The sequence below is a fragment of the Crocuta crocuta genome, unplaced genomic scaffold (genome assembly GCF_008692635.1).
Source record: "Crocuta crocuta isolate KB4526 unplaced genomic scaffold, BGI_CrCroc_1.0 scaffold159, whole genome shotgun sequence".
Lineage (NCBI taxonomy): Eukaryota > Metazoa > Chordata > Mammalia > Carnivora > Hyaenidae > Crocuta > Crocuta crocuta.
This window is the reverse complement of record NW_027533263.1, coordinates 554,680-561,947: the sequence shown is the minus strand read 5'-3', so window position 1 is coordinate 561,947 and position 7,268 is coordinate 554,680.

Below are 7,268 nucleotides of genomic sequence, written 5' to 3'. Positions count from 1 at the left end.
ACTTGCATGAACAAGAACAAAATACTTAGGAATAAATTTAACCAAGGAAGTAAAAACCTATACTCTGAAAACTATTAAGACATTGATAAAAGAAATTGAAGACAACACAAATAAATGGAAATATATGCCATGTTCATGGATTTAAAGAATATCATTACAGTATCCATACTACCCAAAGCAATCTATACATTCAATACAATTCCTATCAAGATACCAATAGCATTTTTTCACAGAACTAGAATAATTCTAAAAGTCAACGCTATTTCTCAGGCTTCTTGAGAAAGAACAAAGATGGAGGTATCATAATCCCAGATTTCAAGGTATATTACAAAGCTATAGTAACACAAACAGTATGGTAATGGCACGAAAATAGACATATAGATCAAGAGAAAGAATAGAGAACCTAAATATAAACCCATGCCCATATGAGCAAATAATCTTCAGCAAAGGTGACAAAAATATACAATGGGGGGAAAAGACAGTCTCTTCAGTAAATGGTAAAATGGGAAAACTGTACAGCTACGTGCAAAGGAATGAAACTGAACCACCTTCTTACACCATACACAAAAATAAACTCAAAATGGATTAAAAAGCTAAATGGGAGACATTAAACCATAAAACTCTTAAAAGAACATAGGCAGTAATCTCTTAGACATCTGCCTTAAAAATATATTTATGGATATGTCTCCACAGGGAAGGGAAACAAAGGTAAAAGTAAACTATTGGGACTATCCCAAAATCAAAGCTTTTGTGCTGCAAAGGAAACCATTAACAAAGTAAAAAGGCATTCTAGTTAATGGGAGAAGATATTTGCAAGTGAAATGTCTGATTCGGGGTTGATAGCCAAAATATATAAAGAACTGACACTACTCAACACCAAAAAAACCAATCCAATTAAAAAATGGGCAAAGGATTGAATAGACATTTTTCCAGAGAAGACATACAAATGGCCAACAGATAAATGAAAAGATGCTTAACATATTTGTATGTATATGTGTATACACACAAATATATATATACACATACATATATACATATTTATATGTATATACACACACACATATACACATACAATGGAACATTACTCAGCCATAAAAATGAATGAAATCTTGCCAGTTGTGACAACATGGATGAATCTAGAGGGTATTATGCTAGGTGAAATAAGTCAGAGGAGGAAAAATACCATATGATTTCACTTATATGTGATGGAATCTAAAAACAAAAACAACAACAAATGAACAAACAGATTTTTAAATACAGAGAACAAACTGGTGGCTGCAAGGGGAAGGTGAGTGGAGGGATGGGCAAATCAGAGAAAGGGCACTAAGAAGTACAAACTTCCACTATAAAACAAAAAAGTTGAAGAAATGAAGGTAAAGCATAGGGAATACAGTAAATAATATTGTGGTAACATTGTATGATGACAGATGGTGACTATACTTATCTTGGTGAGCATCAACAATATATAGAATTATCTAATCAGTATGTTGTACACCTGAAATGTAACACTGTATGTCAATTATACTTCAATAAAATAAAGTTTAGTATGTAAACTTTAGTAAAATAAGTATGATATCCTCTGACCACTACCCCCAATTCTTCCAACTCACTTATTCTAGTACTCCTATTTAAATAATTCCTTAACTTCACAGAGCTCTCCAATCCATTAACCTCACTACTTTTTCCACTATCCATCATCACCTCTATACAGTTACTTCTCTCCTTACGCAGTTTAGAGTCTATTGTCCATCAGGAGGATCAATCACTTAAAAACGTCCTCAACTCTTTTGCCCCTCTCTCCTTGTATTATATTTCAACCCTAGCTGAGCCTCATTATCATTCTCTAAAATGAAGCTGTTGAATGTTGCTGATAAAAGTCACATAACTGGGATAATCATCTATGTTAGAATGATTATAATCTTCAAATAGGCTCTCATTCCTTCTTGGCAATCCCATCATATTTCTATAGAAAGTCTGAGTTTTCAATTTCTCCACATAAATAGTTCATACTTTATCCTCCTTCCTCAAGCCTCATCCACACCTCATCTTTATTCTCAGCTTCTGACCTTGCTTTAGAATTAAGAGAGAAAGTAGAAGCCATTCAATCAGAATCTCCTCATTTACCCACAGTGAGATTTACCAGTTTATAGGAACTATCTTCTCTGTTTTATCTCCTCTCTCTGCTCTTGTCTAATAGAAAGTCCTCCACTTGTGGAATGTTATTCAGTCATAAAAAAGAAGGAAATCTTACCATTTGCAATGACATGGATGGAGTTAGAGAATATTATGCTAAGTGAAATAAGTCAGTCAGAGAAAGACAAATAACCATGGGATTTCACTCATGTGTGGAATTTAAGAAACAAAACAAATGAGGAAAGGGGAAAGAGAGAGAGAGAGCAAGAAACAGACTCTTACCTGCGAAGAACTGATGGTTACCAGAGGGGAGGCGGGTGGGAATTAAGGAGTGCACCTACTGTGATGAGCAAAGGTGTTGTATGGAATTGCAGAATCACTATATTGTAAACCTGAAACTAATATAACACTGTATGTTAACTAACCGGAATTAAAATAAAAACTTTTTAAAAAAGGAAATTCCTCTACCTGTGCTGCTCCAAGTATCCTTTTGTCTTCTCAAGTATCTCATTCCTTCAGTGGTCCCTTTGTTCTCCTGCATCACCGATCTCTACCTGTCCATTGAATCACTCCCACCAGCATAACCTGCTATAGTAACTCATCCTAGCTTCTTTCTCTGACCTCATATCCCACTTTAACTACAGACAGCCCCACTTCTCTCTCATTCTCTTTACCACAAGTCTTCTCTATAGTCAGTTTCCCATCGCACATTCACCCTTCAATCTGTTGGGAGCCATTCTGAACTCACTAGTTGAGAAAACTCCTTGTGAGGGTTAGGCAAATTTGCAAGGCTCTTGTTGTCAGATGACGATTGATACCCACCCCCACTCAATTCTGTCTGCTTGAGCACTGACCCCCAAAGCACCTTGTTGATTGGCATCTGGGAGTGACTTATTCTGGCCTTGGTATGATGATTGCACCTTGTGAGGGGAATTGTTGTAGCTTGGAAAAATGTTGGTGCTTAGTGGTCTGGAAATAGTGATCAGGACTGAGTAATTGATGACACAAAAAAGGCCAGCTATTGCCTTCGGGTTTACATTAATAAAATAATAACTTTGGTACAGACTGATGTACCATTCCTGGGCATGGATGACATTATAGGAACTATAAGCCCTGTGGCTAATGTTTAGATGTTTTCTTTTGTGGTTATGGAAGCAATTGTGTTTCCTGAAAAACCTGTTTTTCTTTTTTTAAGCCTGTTTTATTTATTTCTAGGAGAGAGAGAGAGAGAGAGACAGTGTGAGCAGGGGAGGGTCAGAGAGAGAGGGAGTCACGGACTCTGAAACAGGCTCCAGGCTCTGAGCTGGCAGTCAGCACAGAGCCCTACGCGGGGCTCGAACCCACGAACTGCGAGATCATGACCTAAGCGAAAGTCGGACGCTTAACCAACTAAGCCACCCAGGCACCCCAAAACCTGTTTTTCTTAATACTTCCTAGTAGGTGATAAACAGGCCATTAACCCCTGCTCACAAAGAACTAACTTTTGCCTTTACTATGCTAAAAACATTATCCTGTTTGTATTTGAATGCTAAAGATACCGTACTTCCTCATATGATGAGCATGAGAACCCTTATCTAAATCATAATAATACAATTATGCATATCAATAATCTGGAGAGTTTTTACTGATCAAAAAATTTATCATCAGAATGCCACTTCTGTGCTGTCTCCCAAATACTTAATCATAAAATAAAGCTAAGTCTCAGACAGTGTGGAGATGCCTGCATGGTGACCAGAAAGAATCTTGTGGCTCTCTCATCCCTCTCTTGCCAACACCGTCCATCCTTCAGGGACCCCTGGACCTGCTGGAGCCTGACTCCAGCATCAATCCACTTTTATCTGGCCTTGCATCTTCATCACAGTATTTTTTTTAATGTCTTTTATTTAATTCTGAGGGAGAGAGACAGCACGAACAGGGGAGGGTCAGAGAGAGAGGGAGACACAGAATCCAAAACAGGCTCCAGGCTTCGAGCTAGCTGTCAGCACAGAGCCCGATGCGGGGCTTGAACCCATGAACTGTGAGATCATGACCTGAGCTGACGTCGGACGCTTAACCGACTGAGCCACCCAGGTGCCCCTCTTCATCACAGTATTGAAACTGCGTTTGTCAAGGCCACAAAGAATGTGTATACTACCAAATCTAAGGGACTCTTGATCTCTTAGCAGCTTTTAACAGAAGTGACATTTTCCTCCCTGCTGCTCCATACTCTTCTCCCCTCTGACTTTTCCTTCTAAGCCTGAACTCTAAGTATTGGAGACAGTGCTCCTTCATATTTCTTATTTACCTGTTCTTTGAGAAGGTGATTTTATCCAGTCCCATGGCTTTAAATGCTGATGCCTTCCAAATTCACACATTTAGCACAGAACTTCACTCCTTACCTCCAGATTTATTCAATTGCTATGCAATCTATTTACCTGGTCTAGTAAATGTCCCAGTCATTAAAGTCTTAAGTCCAGTTTCCAATCGCTCCCATAAATCACCGTTTCACTAAATGGCACCATCAGCTAGTTGATCAAGCCAACAATTTAGAAGTGACCCTCTATTTTCCCTTTCCCACATATGGCAGCCATGAAAATACATCTCTCGGATCTCTGATTACAGGGAGCATTACTGGCTGATGGCTCCAGTTGCTGAGCTCTGAAATCTATCACCATGATCCAGGTTGCACATCCTGTTGATTGCTCCCAGCCAGTTACTGAGTGAGAGAGAGTCACTAATGCAGGTCCGTTCCCAGAAGACACAGGACTCCTCTGATGGGGGACCTTGGCTTGAGCACTCCCCACTGGCTTTCTTGAAAGATTCTTAGAATTACATCGTATCTACAACTTTTCCTACTCATTTTTCCCTGTCTTCCAAGAGAGTTGAATCAGCATCCAGTCTAAAGGTTTTCCCAGTCGCCTTCAGAGCTCTCCCTGTTTTCCCCTCACAGGTGTCTTCCCCAATAAGTCTTCTGCATGTTTAATCTGATCTTACAGTCAGTTTCTCAAAGAAACTGAACTAACACACCATAGTTGAACTGTCAGCAATTTTACATTCTGTTTCCTAAATATATATCTCGCAGCCATCTACTTCTCTCTATTGCCATCATCACTAAGTAGAAGCTATGCCATTTCTCCCCTGGATTATTGCAATGAGCTGCCTACTGTCATCTATGCCTCTCCAATCCTTTCTCATCACGGTAGCCAGAGTGATTTTTTTTTTAAATAGTAAACCAATCATGCCACTTTCCTTCCTTAAACCTTTCAATGGCTTTCCATTATGCTTAGGGTAAAACTTAAACTCACACAACCACCACAAGTACATTAAAATATGGCTCCTGCCTATCTTTTTAGCTTCATCTCACATCACCTTCCTCCTTGTCCTCATGCTCACCACGCTCCAGCCACAATAGTGTTCTTTCTCTTCTTACAAATTGTCAAATCCTTTCCTGCCTTGGTGCCTTTTTGCTTGCTTTCCCTTCTTCATAAATTACTTTCCCCCCCATCTCTTCAGAGGGTGGGCTCAACTTAAATGTCCCTTCATCAGCATCCAGGGCTTTCTCCACCCCAGCCATCATCTCCACCGAACATTATCCTATCTACTCTCAAGTAGTTACCACTATCTGTAACTATTTAGTTTAATAGCTATTTCTCCCACTTGAACAGGAGTAGGCAAATTATGGCCCATAGACAGCCAATTGTTTCTGTATGGCCCATGATCTAAGAATGGTTTTTACATATTTAAGTGTTTGAAAAAGTTAAAAAAAATTTTTTTTTGTGAGGGGAGGTGCATGCACATGAGCTGAGGAGGGGCAGAGAGGGAGAGAAAGAGAATCCCAAATAGGTTCCGTACCAACAGCACAGAGCCTGAAGTGAGGCTCAAACTCTAACACACAAATCGTGAGATCATGGCCTGAGGTGAAATCAAGAATCAGATGATTAAACGACTGAGCCACTCAGGCACCCCGGAAAAAAATTTTTTAAAGAATATTTCAGAATACATGAAAATTCCTGAAATTCAAATTCCCGTGTCCACAACTAAAGTTGGAATACAGCCGCTCTCATTTATATACTATGACTGCTTTTAACACCACAACAGCAAAGTTGAGTAGCTGTGTATGGCCCACAGAGCCTAATTTATAGAAAAAGTTTTCTTTATTTAAGTAATCTCTACCCCTAACATGGGGCTGGAACTTCCAACCCTGAGATCATGAGTCACATGCTTTAGAAGGGAGCTAGCTAGGTGCTCCCAGAAGCAATTTTCTGACCCCTGCACTAGAATGTAAGTGCCATGGGGCATTGATGGTCTTGTTTAGTCCTTCACTCCTAGTATGTGGTCCAGGCTAATGCTCAATTTATAGGATGAATCAACCTTACCACTGTCAAGGGACTATTATTATCTGAGGGGGTAGGTAGGCTTACCTCTTACTGGCTTATTCACTTCCAAGACCCAGATGAACTGGGAACCAATTATGATTGACTCTAGAAAAGTACCTTGAAACAGGACTGTGTTTTATTCATCTTGAAATACCTAATAAAGTCTTTTGCACAAGACAGGGTGCTGCCGGAATCTGGAAGGACTCTTCTGAGGTTGTGGTTAAGATAAAATTAAATTGCCAACTAAAGGGCTCAGCATAATGTCTTGTGTACATAAGTGTTCACTAAAGGTTTGCTCCTGCCTCAATTTTCTTCGCGGTGATGGGAATAGAAGTACGGGGTAATACACAGACTCAAACAAGAATGCTCAGTGTGAAACAGCTTTGTAAACTACAAACACAACCCGAATGGGCTTATCCAAGTGCAAGCAATATTTTACAAAATCTTTGCACTGAGCAGCCCAGTTTGGAGCGAAGGGCCCCCACCTGAGAGTGAGCAGACATAACTCTTCCTAACTCTTACCACCTCTTACCACTTGACTGACCCTGAACAATCGCAACTTCAATGTCGTTTCTTTTCTTCATGTGTAAAAGCAGCCTCGGAACGGACACCATGTTCCTCAAGAGCCCAGGTGGCATCTCGCTTCCAGGTCTTGCCTTTCCCTTCAGGTACCAAAACCCTTTCAGTTCTGCTCTGAGCGGCCACAGGCTAAGGCGGTCGGAGGGGCGGGACCAGACTGGGGGCGGGGCCGGGGGTGTCCGGGGCGGGGCCTCCCTCCCT